Source organism: Hyaena hyaena, unplaced genomic scaffold (assembly GCF_003009895.1).
Source record: "Hyaena hyaena isolate Hyena2069 unplaced genomic scaffold, ASM300989v1 scaffold_18, whole genome shotgun sequence".
Lineage (NCBI taxonomy): Eukaryota > Metazoa > Chordata > Mammalia > Carnivora > Hyaenidae > Hyaena > Hyaena hyaena.
The window spans coordinates 6,073,176-6,083,373 of record NW_024080649.1 but is presented as its reverse complement, the minus strand read 5'-3'; the positions used below and the strand labels follow the sequence as shown (position 1 = coordinate 6,083,373).

Sequence of the window (10,198 nt, the reverse complement as noted above, 5' to 3'; positions counted from 1 at the left end):
GCAGAGCTATTCTTAATGGTCTCAGGCAGTAAGTGACACATATCATTTCCTCTTAAATTTACTGGCAAGAGTTGTGTGGCTCTATATCTATTATATTGTTCCCTGAAACCTAGTTCTCCTTCAGGATTCACTTACTCAGTGGATAATATCACCACTCGGGTTAGTCATCTGTTAATGCAAAACAAATTGTCTCAAATGTCAAAGGATTAAAACAACAACAAAAATTTATTATCTCTCACAGTTTCTGCAGGTTAGACATTCAGGAGCAGCTTAGTTTGGGGAGTATGGCTCAGAGTCTCTCACAAAGTTGCAGTCAAGATGTATCTGGGACTACAGTCATCCACTTCCAAGGTGGTTCACTCACATGGCTGTTGACAGAAAGTTTCAATTTCTTGGGTGCTGGCTGAAGACCTGAGTCCTTTTCCAAGCGAACCTCTCCAGAAGGATGCTTGAGGGTCCTGACAACATGGTAGCTGGATTCTCCCAGAGTGAGTGACTGAAGAGAAAGAACAGAGTAGAAGCCCAGTGTCTTTTTTGATCTAGCCTTAGAAGCCACCCTCTAGCATTTCTATGGTATCCTACAAGGTAGGTAGATTAACCCTATTCAATAGATTTGTGCCTATTTCATTTTTTTTGGCAGTACTAATATAAAAAGTATTATGTTTTTTTATTTCAAATTTCACTTGTTCATTGATGGTATATATACAGGAAGTAGTTGATTACTGTATCCTAACCTTGTATCCTGTGACCTTGCCATAATTGCTTATTTGTTCCAGGAGCTTTTTGGGTTGAGGTTTTTGGATTTTCTCCATAAATGATCATGTCCTCTGTTAACAAAGAGAGTTTTCTTTCTTTCTTCCAAATCTGTATACCTTTTATTTCATTTCCTTTCCTTGTCTTGCTGCATTAGCTAGAATTCCAAGCATGATATTTAAAAGCAGTGATGAGAAGAATACCCTTGCCTTGTTCCTACTCTTGTGGGAAAGCACTGAGTTCTCACCATTATGTATGATATGAACTGTACATTCTTTTATACTTTTCATCAAGTTGAGAAAGTTCCCCTCTATTCCAGGTTTTGAGAGAGATAGTGTGAGAGACTGTGCGTGAACAGGGGAGTGGCAGAGAGAATCCCAAGCAGGCTCTGTGTGCTGGCAGTGCAGAGCCCAACACAGGCTAGATTTCATGAAGTGTGAGACCATGACCTGAGCTGAAATCAACAGTCAGACACTTAACTAACTGAGCCACCCAGGAGTCCCTACTGAGTGTTTTCTACATGAATAGATGCTAGAGTTTATCAAATGTGTTTTCTGTATCTATGGGTATGATCATGTGGCTTCTCTTCATTAGTCAGTTGATGTGATAGATTAATTAATTTTCAAATGTTGAACCAGCCTTGCATATCTTAGATAAATCCCATTTGGTCATGGTGTATAATTCTTTCTATACATTATTGAATTCAATTTGCTAATATTTTGTTGAGAATTTTTATGTTTGTATCAATGAGAAATAGTGGTCTGTAGTTTATCAGGTTTTAGTATTTGGGTAATGCTGGACTCACAGAATGAATTAGGGAGTATACCTCTCCTTCTATCTCCTGAAAGAGACTGGAGAGAATTGATACATTTTTCTTCCTTAAATGTTTGGAAGAATTCACCAGTGAACCCATCTGTGTCTGGTACTTTCTGTTTTGGAAGGGTATATACTGTTGAGTTGATTTCTTTAGTCGATAAAGGCCCATTCAAATGATTATCTATCTCTTGTGTGAATTTTGGCAGATTGTATCTTTCAAGGAATTGGTCCATTTCACTTAGGTTATCAAATTTGTGAGCAGAGAGCTGTTCATAATATTCCTTTAATATCTTTTTAACATCCATGGAATCTGCAATGATAACCCCTCTTTAATTTTTGTAATCATAATTTGTGTCATCTCTCTTTTTTTCTTATCATGCCTAGAGTTAAATTCATCTGACTTATCTTTTCAAAGAATCAGCTTTCAGTTTCGTTGATTTTCTCTATTGATTTCATGTTTCATATTTCATTGATTTCTACTCTAATTTTTTTAAAAGTTTATTTACTTTGAGAGAGAGAGGGAACAGGGGAGAGGCAGAGAGAGCAGGAGAGAGAGAGAATCCCATGCTGGCAGTTTGGAGCCTGACACAGGACTCCATCAAAAGTTGGATGCTTAACTGACTGAGTCACCCAGGCACCCTTGTAATTTTTCTTTTCTTCTGCTTATTTTAGATTTGCTCTTCCATTTCTAGTTTTCTAGAGTGGAAGCTCAGATAATTGATTTTAGATCAGTCTATCTCAGTTAATGTTCCATGTGAGCATGAGAGGAATGTGCACTCTGCACACTGAATAAAGTAGTTTACAGATGTCCAATATATTCCTAATCTTCTTTGTACATGAGCATAAATACAATCTGTGTGTGTGTGCATGTGTGTTTGTCTGTGTGTACACAAACAATAGATATAATTTGTGTAAGATCCCTTGAATATACAGATATAATTTCCATAGATCTAATCCGATGGTATATATACTCTACACACCAAGTTTTTTATCACACATTTTCATATTTCACCTTATCCTGCATATTCATGACTTTAATAATTCAAACTATTGTGGCTCAGTTGGTTAAGCGTCCGACTTCAGCTCAGGTCATGATCTCATGGTTCGTGGATTTGAGCCCTGCATCGGGTTCTGTGCTGACAGCTCAGAGCCTGGAGCCTGTTTTAGATTCTGTGTTTCCCTCTCTCTCTGCCCCTCTCCCACTCGTGCTCTGTCTCTCTCTGTTTCAAAAATAAATAGGCAAAAAAAATTAAATAAAATAAAAAACAAACTATTGACATATTGGAATATAGAACATATTGGAAAACTTTACCTCTGCCTGAGTACTACCACTTTCCAAAATGAGGTAAAAGGAAGCTAGAATTGCCAAAGAGACTCTAACCCTTATGGAGAGCATTAACTTCCCAAGATCCTATGACATCTCAAAGTCACACTAGGGAGAGCGTACTAGATTACTAGGGCTGTGATACAAAGTACCAAAAACTACATGACTTAAACAACAGAAATGTATTGTCTCAGACTTCCAAAGGCCAGAAGTCTGAGATCAAGGTGTTCACAGGATTGTCTCCTTCTGAGGGCTGGGAGGGAACATCTCTTTCATGTCTCTCCCCAGCTTAGGGTGGTTAACTGGCAATCTTTGGCACCCCTTGACCTATAGAGGCATCCGCTTGCTCTCTGCCTTCATCTTACTATGTCGCTCTCCCTATGTGCCTGTCTGTGTCCAAAATTCCCCTTTTAATAAGAACATGAGTCATACTGGATTAGAGGCCCACTCTACTTCAGCAACTAATTACATCTGCAATGACCGTATTTCCAAATAACATCACATTCTTTGATACTAGGGAGTTAGGACTTCAATATATGAACTTAGAGGGAACATAATTCAACCCAGAACAAGGAATAAATAGGAGTGTGGTTCTGACAAAATGAAAGGGTATCACAGAATTTGAATTCCAGTCTTAACCTGTCAACAATTGGTTGGTGACCTTGAGCAAACTGGGCAAATAAGGGAGATTCTATAAATGATACCAGTTTCTTTTCTGGTCTTGTTCTTGAAATAGTACTGTTGTGAGAAGACTTAAAACATTATTTTATTTTATTATTTATTTATTTATTTAATTTTATTTTTTGAGAGAGAGAGATAGAGAGCAAGCAGGGGAGGGGCAGAGAGAGAGGGAAAGAATCCCAAGCAGGCTCTGCTCTGTCAGCACAGAGCCTGATGTGGGGCTTGAACTTATGAACTGTGAGATCATGACCTGCACTGAAATCAAGAGTAGGGTGCTTAACCAACTGAACCACCCAGGTGTCCCAAAACATAGAGTTTAAATTAGATGTTGGATTTTAAACAAGCCACCAACTCAAAAGAGAGACCTTGTGAGAGGAATGTGGCATGAAGAGGCCCGACAAACAAGGGGCAGGGTCCCCGGGACTGGTTTGCAAGAAGGGCTGCTCTCACACCCACAAGGTGCCAGAGGACTGTCGCCTTCATGCCATGATCAAGCCTTTTCAGAGTTGCAACACCCAACATGTTACAGTTGTTTATTTGATTTTGTGACACTACCTGTGATTCTCCACCTCCCTGCAGCTTCCCTCTCTCCCAGCCCCAGACAGAGGAACTGCCAAACATGGACTTATTTTAAAAATCAATTAGGTGTTGCAAATTTTATCATATCCAAGATAACTCTATCCCCTTTGTCAAGGATATCAACGAAACAGATGGCCACTGGGCACAGAAATGGCTGGAGGAGATACTTAGGACACCCTAAAGACCATTTTTTTTTTTTTTATGTTTTATTTATTTCTAGGAGAGAGAGAGAGAGACAGCGTGAGCAGGGGAGGGCCAGAGAGAGAGGGAGCCACAGACTGAAACAGGCTCCAGGCTCCGAGCTGGCAGTCAGCACAGAGCCCGACGCGGGGCTCGAACCCATGAACCGTGAGATCATGACCCAAGCGAAAGTCGGACGCTTAACCGACTAAGCCACCCAGGCGCCCCTATAAATTAGTAATTTATTTTTTTTTTAATGTTTTTATTTATTTCTAGGAGAGAGATAGAGACAGCATGAGCAGGGGAGGGTCAGAGAGAGAGGGAATCACAGACTCTGAAACAGGCTCCAGGCTCTGAGCTGGCTGTCAGCACAGAGCCCGATGCGGGGCTCGAACCCATGAACCGTGAGATCATGACCCAAGCGAAAGTCGGACGCTTAACCGACTAAGCCACCCAGGCGCCCCTATAAATTAGTAATTTAAAAATATTTTTATTTATTTTTGAGAAAGAGAGAGACAGAGCACGAATGGGGGATGGGCAGAGAGAGGGAGACACAGAATTTGAAGCAGGCTCCAGGCTCTGAGTTGTCAGCACAGAACCTGACACAGGGCTCGAACCCATGAACCATGAGATCATGACCTGAGCCAAAGTAGGACACTTAACCGACTGAGCCACCCAGGCACCCCTATAAATTAGTACTTTTTAATATCACCCTACACAGTACTATTTTAAAGCATGTTCACAATAGCAAGCATATAAATTTGGATGCCAAAGTTACTGGAAAAAATACAAAATATTAATGTTATTTGGAATAAGAGGGGCTATGGATTCATGGATAATTTTTTATGGGTGACTTCAATTTTTTCTCTACACTTTTCTCTATTTTCAAATATTTCAACTATAGTAAGTGCTGTTAATAATCCAAAATAATAGGGCTGCCTGGGTGGCTCAGTTGGTTAAGCATCCAAATTCGGCTCAGGTCATGATCTCACAGCTTGTGGGTTCGGCTGTGTGTCTGCACTCCACATGGGGCTCTGTGCTGGTAGCTCAGAGCCTGGAGCCTGCTTTGGATTTTGTGTCTCCGTCTCTCTCTGCCCCTTCCCTGCTCATGCTCTCTCTCTCTCTCAAAAAAAATAAATAAATAAATATAAAAGAAAAATTTTAACCTGAAATAATATTAATGTAGACCTTAAAAGACGAAGTTTATTCCTCTAGTCAACAGGTTTATAGAGCACTTACTACTTCCAGGCACTGCACAGCAGTACAAAAACATGTCCTGTGGAACTTCCATTTGGGGGAGGAGTGATATTACTAGGCACAGATCACTTGCTCCTCTGTGTAAGTTTCCTTTGAGCAGATTTTTGGGCAGGTGATACAAGGAGAGAGACTGCAGCCCTCTGGGGGTAACACGTGCCCACAGAAAAGGAAATGATGCTGAACAGAGAAGTTTGAAGGTGGTGAGCAACACGCTTTGTCTGTGTCCAGATTTCATGGGAAGCTAGCTCTTGAAGTCAGATCGCCACCCTCCCTGGTCCCAGGCTGCCTCTCGTGTTCAACTGCCTTCCTGGGGACATTATGAAACCCGAGTTGGGAATCACCCAGACCTGGGAGGTACTAGTCAAGGTGGCGCTAAGAACAGGACAGGGCATTCTGCTGACGTCAGTAAGCAGAAAGCCAACAGGGCCTGTATTCATCAGCTGATGCAGGTGCTATTCCTTGGCAGGGCAGTGGGTTCTCTCTGAGTCACCTTTAAAGGCAACACGCTGGACATTTAGTGAGATGGATCGGCTGAAGAAACTTGTTTTTGGTTATTGCACACGTGTTATTATTGATGTCCTAAGATTTAGAGAACTGCTAGCTTTTGCTAGCGACTTGTGGACTTCCTCACCAAGCACTACAATGGAAACTGACACTCAGAGGGCACTAGAAAATGCATGAAGCCCTACAGAGGCCCAGAAGAGAGACAGATAATTACACACGACTTTGATTCGCCATTGCCATGTTTCAGACATGGACTACCAGAGTGGCCCTTTGAGAAAACAACGTGGTAAGACACATCAAGACAAAAATATCCTCATTCCCTGATACCAGAAATCCCACCCCTGAGAATTTATCCTAAAAAAGTAATTTATTTCTGCATCCGCTGTAATAGTGAAGCACTGAAAACATCCTAAGTGTCACAATTGGGGAACAGCTAAATAAAGTGTGATAATATCATTCATATAATGAGTACACATTATAATAATTAGCATAATCACAACTGTAAAAGTATATATTCCATCATGGGAAAGTGTTTGTTCTAGCTTGCTAGGGCTACTATAAGAAAGTGCCACAAACTGAGTGGTTTACACAACAGAAATTTATTGTCTCACAGTTCTGGAAACCAGAAGTCCAAGATCAAGGTGTTAGTAGGACTGGCTCTTTCTAAGGGCTGGGAGGGAAAAGTCTCCTCCTGGACTCTCTCCTGGGCTTGACAATGGCCATCCTCTCCCTGTCCCTTCATATAGTCTTCTATCTCAGTCTATGCAAGTCTATCTCAGTCTTCAGGTTCCCCCCCACCTTTTTAAAAAAAAATTTTAATGTTTTATTTATTTCTGAGAGAGAGAGAGAGAGAGAGAGAGAGCGTGAGCAGGGGAGGGTCAGAGAGAAAGAGAGAGACCCAGAATCTGAAACAGGCTCCAGGCTCTGAGCTAGCTGTCAGCACAGAGCCCGACACAGGGCTCAAACCCACGAACCATGAGATCATGACCTGAGCCAAAGCCGTATGCTTAACAAACTGAGCCACCCAGGCGCCCCCAGGTTTCCCCTTTTTATAAGGACACCAGTCACATTGGATTAGGGACCCACCCTAATGACATCATTTAACTTGATTCTCACTGTAAAGATGGTATCTCCAAATAAGGTCACAGTCTGAGGTACCAGAGGACTTCCATATATTCTTTTTTTTCTTTTATGGAAAGACATAACAGTGTTTTATGACATAAATGTTTTACGAGATAATGCTAAAAGAAATAAAAATAGCAGCAAACTCTCATTTCACACTTTCTATGTATCAGGCAGTGTTATAAACTTTTTAAATGTGTTAACTCATTCAATCCTCACAGCGCCCATAGGAGGCATTAATGGGGCGCCTGGGTGGCTTAGTCGGTTAAGCGTCCGACTTTCGCTTAGGTCATGAGCTCGCGGTTCGTGGGTTCGAGCCCCGCGTCGGGCTCTGTGCTGACTGCCAGCTCAGAGCCTGGAGCCTGTTTCAGATTCTGTATCTCCCTCTCTCTCTCTGACCCTCCCCTGCTCACGCTGTCTCTCTCTCTCCTAGAAATAAATAAAACATTAAAAAAAAAAAAAAAGGAGGCATTAGTATCCTCATGTTGCCAATAAGGAAATTGAGGCATAGCAAAGTTAACTTATTTTCTCAAGGTCACATAGCTAGTAAGTGGTAAAATCAGGCTTTGAACCAGGAAATCTAGGCTCTACAGACCAAACACTTAACCTTCTCATCATATTGCAAAATTTTATGTGTTATGTTTACAAGAGTATTAAAATATGTAAAAAAAATTTTTTTGCAAAGCCTTTTTTATTTTTTTATTTTCAGAGAGAGAGAAAGAGACAGCATGAGTGGGGGAGGGCAGAGGATCAAAGTTGAACGCTTAAGTGACTGAACCACCTAGGCACTCCTGCAGACAAAGTCTTAATAGAATATGCAAAAATGAAAGCAGTTTATAATTAGGAGAGAGGCTACTTTTTATGTTACATTCCTTTTTTTTTTTTTTTTATTTTTATTTTTATTTATTTATTTTTTTAAAATTTTTTTTTTAACGTTTTATTTATTTCTAGGAGAGAGAGAGAGACAGCGTGAGCAGGGGAGGGTCAGAGAGAGAGGGAGTCACAGACTGAAACAGGCTCCAGGCTCCGAGCTGGCAGTCAGCACAGAGCCCGATGCGGGGCTCGAACCCACGATCCGCGAGATCATGACCCAAGCGAAAGTCAGACGCCCAACCGACTAAGCCACCCAGGTGCCCCTGTTACATTCCTTTTTTTAAAAAAATGTTTTTAAGTTTACTTATTTACATGGGGAAAGAGGGCATAAGCAGGGGAGGGGCAGAGGGAGAGGAAGAGAGAGAATCCCAAGCAGGCTCTGTGCTGTCAGTGCAGAGCCCAATGCAGGACTTGATCTCACAAACCATAAGATCATAACCTGAGCCCAAATCAAGAGTTGGACACTCAACCGACTGAGCCACCCAGGAACCCCGACGTTACATTACTTTTACAATCAATACATTCACACCCATTTATAGACTTTTTCTAAAATCAACACTTGAAAATGTTTCCACAATATGAGAAATTCTTTAATGATACCATTCATCAAAAGATGAGTAATAATAAACATCTGGGATAGTCGGCCTCCACGGATGGCCCCAGTAAACCTTACCTTCTGGTACTTGCACCCTAACATGGTCCTTCCACATGCAATAAGGTCTGACTTGCGTGACCAATGATTCCATTGAAGAGGTGATAGCGTGTGACTTCTAAGGCAAAGGTCAAAAAAAGAAAAAAAGCAAAAAAAAGCAGGGGTGCCTGGGTGGCTCAGTCAGTGAAGTGTCTGACTTCATCTGAGATCATGATCACACAGTTCATGAGTTCAAGCCTTGTGTTGGGCTCTGTGCTGACAGTTCAGAGTGTGGAGCCTCCTTCAAATTCTGTGTCTCCTCTCTCTGCCTCAAATTCGCTCACACTCTCTGCTCTCAAAAATGAATAAATATTAAAAATTTTTTAAAAATAAAAAATAAAAGTAAAGCATTCCTTGCAGTTTCCACATTGGTCTGTTGGATCTCTTGCTCTGGGACAAGCCAGTTGCCATGCCTTGATACGCATGCAGACCTATGGATAACCCCCTGTGAAGGGGAAGCAAGGCCCCCTGACAGTAGCACGTTAATTGTCTACAACATGAGTGGATAGATAACCTTTGGAGCAGATACTCCAGTCCCATTAAAGCCCAGATGACTACAGTCCTATCCAAACTCTTGGCTAGAGCCTCATGAGAGACCCACGAATGACCCAGTCAATGCACTCCTGAAACTGTGACCCAAACAGTACAGTAAACAGAAGAATGCCTCCCTCTGAGAAGTCCACAGCCTATCCCCCACACCCAGAAACTGTGACTATGTCACCTCACATGGCCAAAGCAACTTCTCAGATACGATTAAGAATCTTAAAGCAGGGATTGGTTGATATAAATCCATTTTCATTCACAATTTTGTCTATTTGGGTACTCTCTCTTTTCTTTTTGAGAAGCCTCACTAGAGGTTTATCAGTTTTGTTTATTTTTTCAAAACACCAACTCTTGGGGCGCCTGGGTGGCTCAGTTGGTTAAGTATCCGACTTCGGCTCATGATCTCACTGTTCGTGGGTTCGAGCCCCACGTCGGGCTCTGTGCTGACAGCTAGCTCAAAACCTGGAGCCTGTTTTGAATTCTGTGATTCTCTATGTCTCTGACCTCCCCTGTTCACACTGTCTCTCTCTCTCTCAGAAATAAATAAAAACATTAAAAAAATTTTTAAAAAAGCCGACTCTTGGTTTCATTGATCTGTTCAACTATGGTTTTTTGGATTCTATACTGTTTATTTCTGCCCTGATTTTTATTATTTCTCTTCTTCTGATGGGTTGGGATGTTCTTGCTGCTCTGCTTCTAGCTCCTTTAGGTGTGCTGTTAGATTTTGTATTTGTGCTTTTTCTAGTTTCTTGAAACAGGCCTGGATTGCAAGGTGCTTTCCTCTTAAGACTGCCTTTGCTGCATCCCAAGAGTTTGGATTGTTGTATTTTCATTTTCATTTGTTTCCATATATTTTTTAATTTCTTCTCTAATTG

The 10,198-nt window shown here is 41.4% G+C and overlaps 1 long non-coding RNA gene across 1 annotated transcript in view; it reads right to left on the bottom strand.

The window, feature by feature from the left end:
- Window positions 1–237: 237 nt before the first annotated feature.
- LOC120223723 overlaps window positions 238–10,198 on the bottom strand; it is a 19,935-nt gene continuing 9,974 nt past the window's right edge. The window contains exon 3 of the long non-coding RNA XR_005526358.1: window positions 238–496. This is a non-coding gene — a long non-coding RNA (uncharacterized LOC120223723). The remainder of the gene's footprint in view (window positions 497–10,198) is intronic.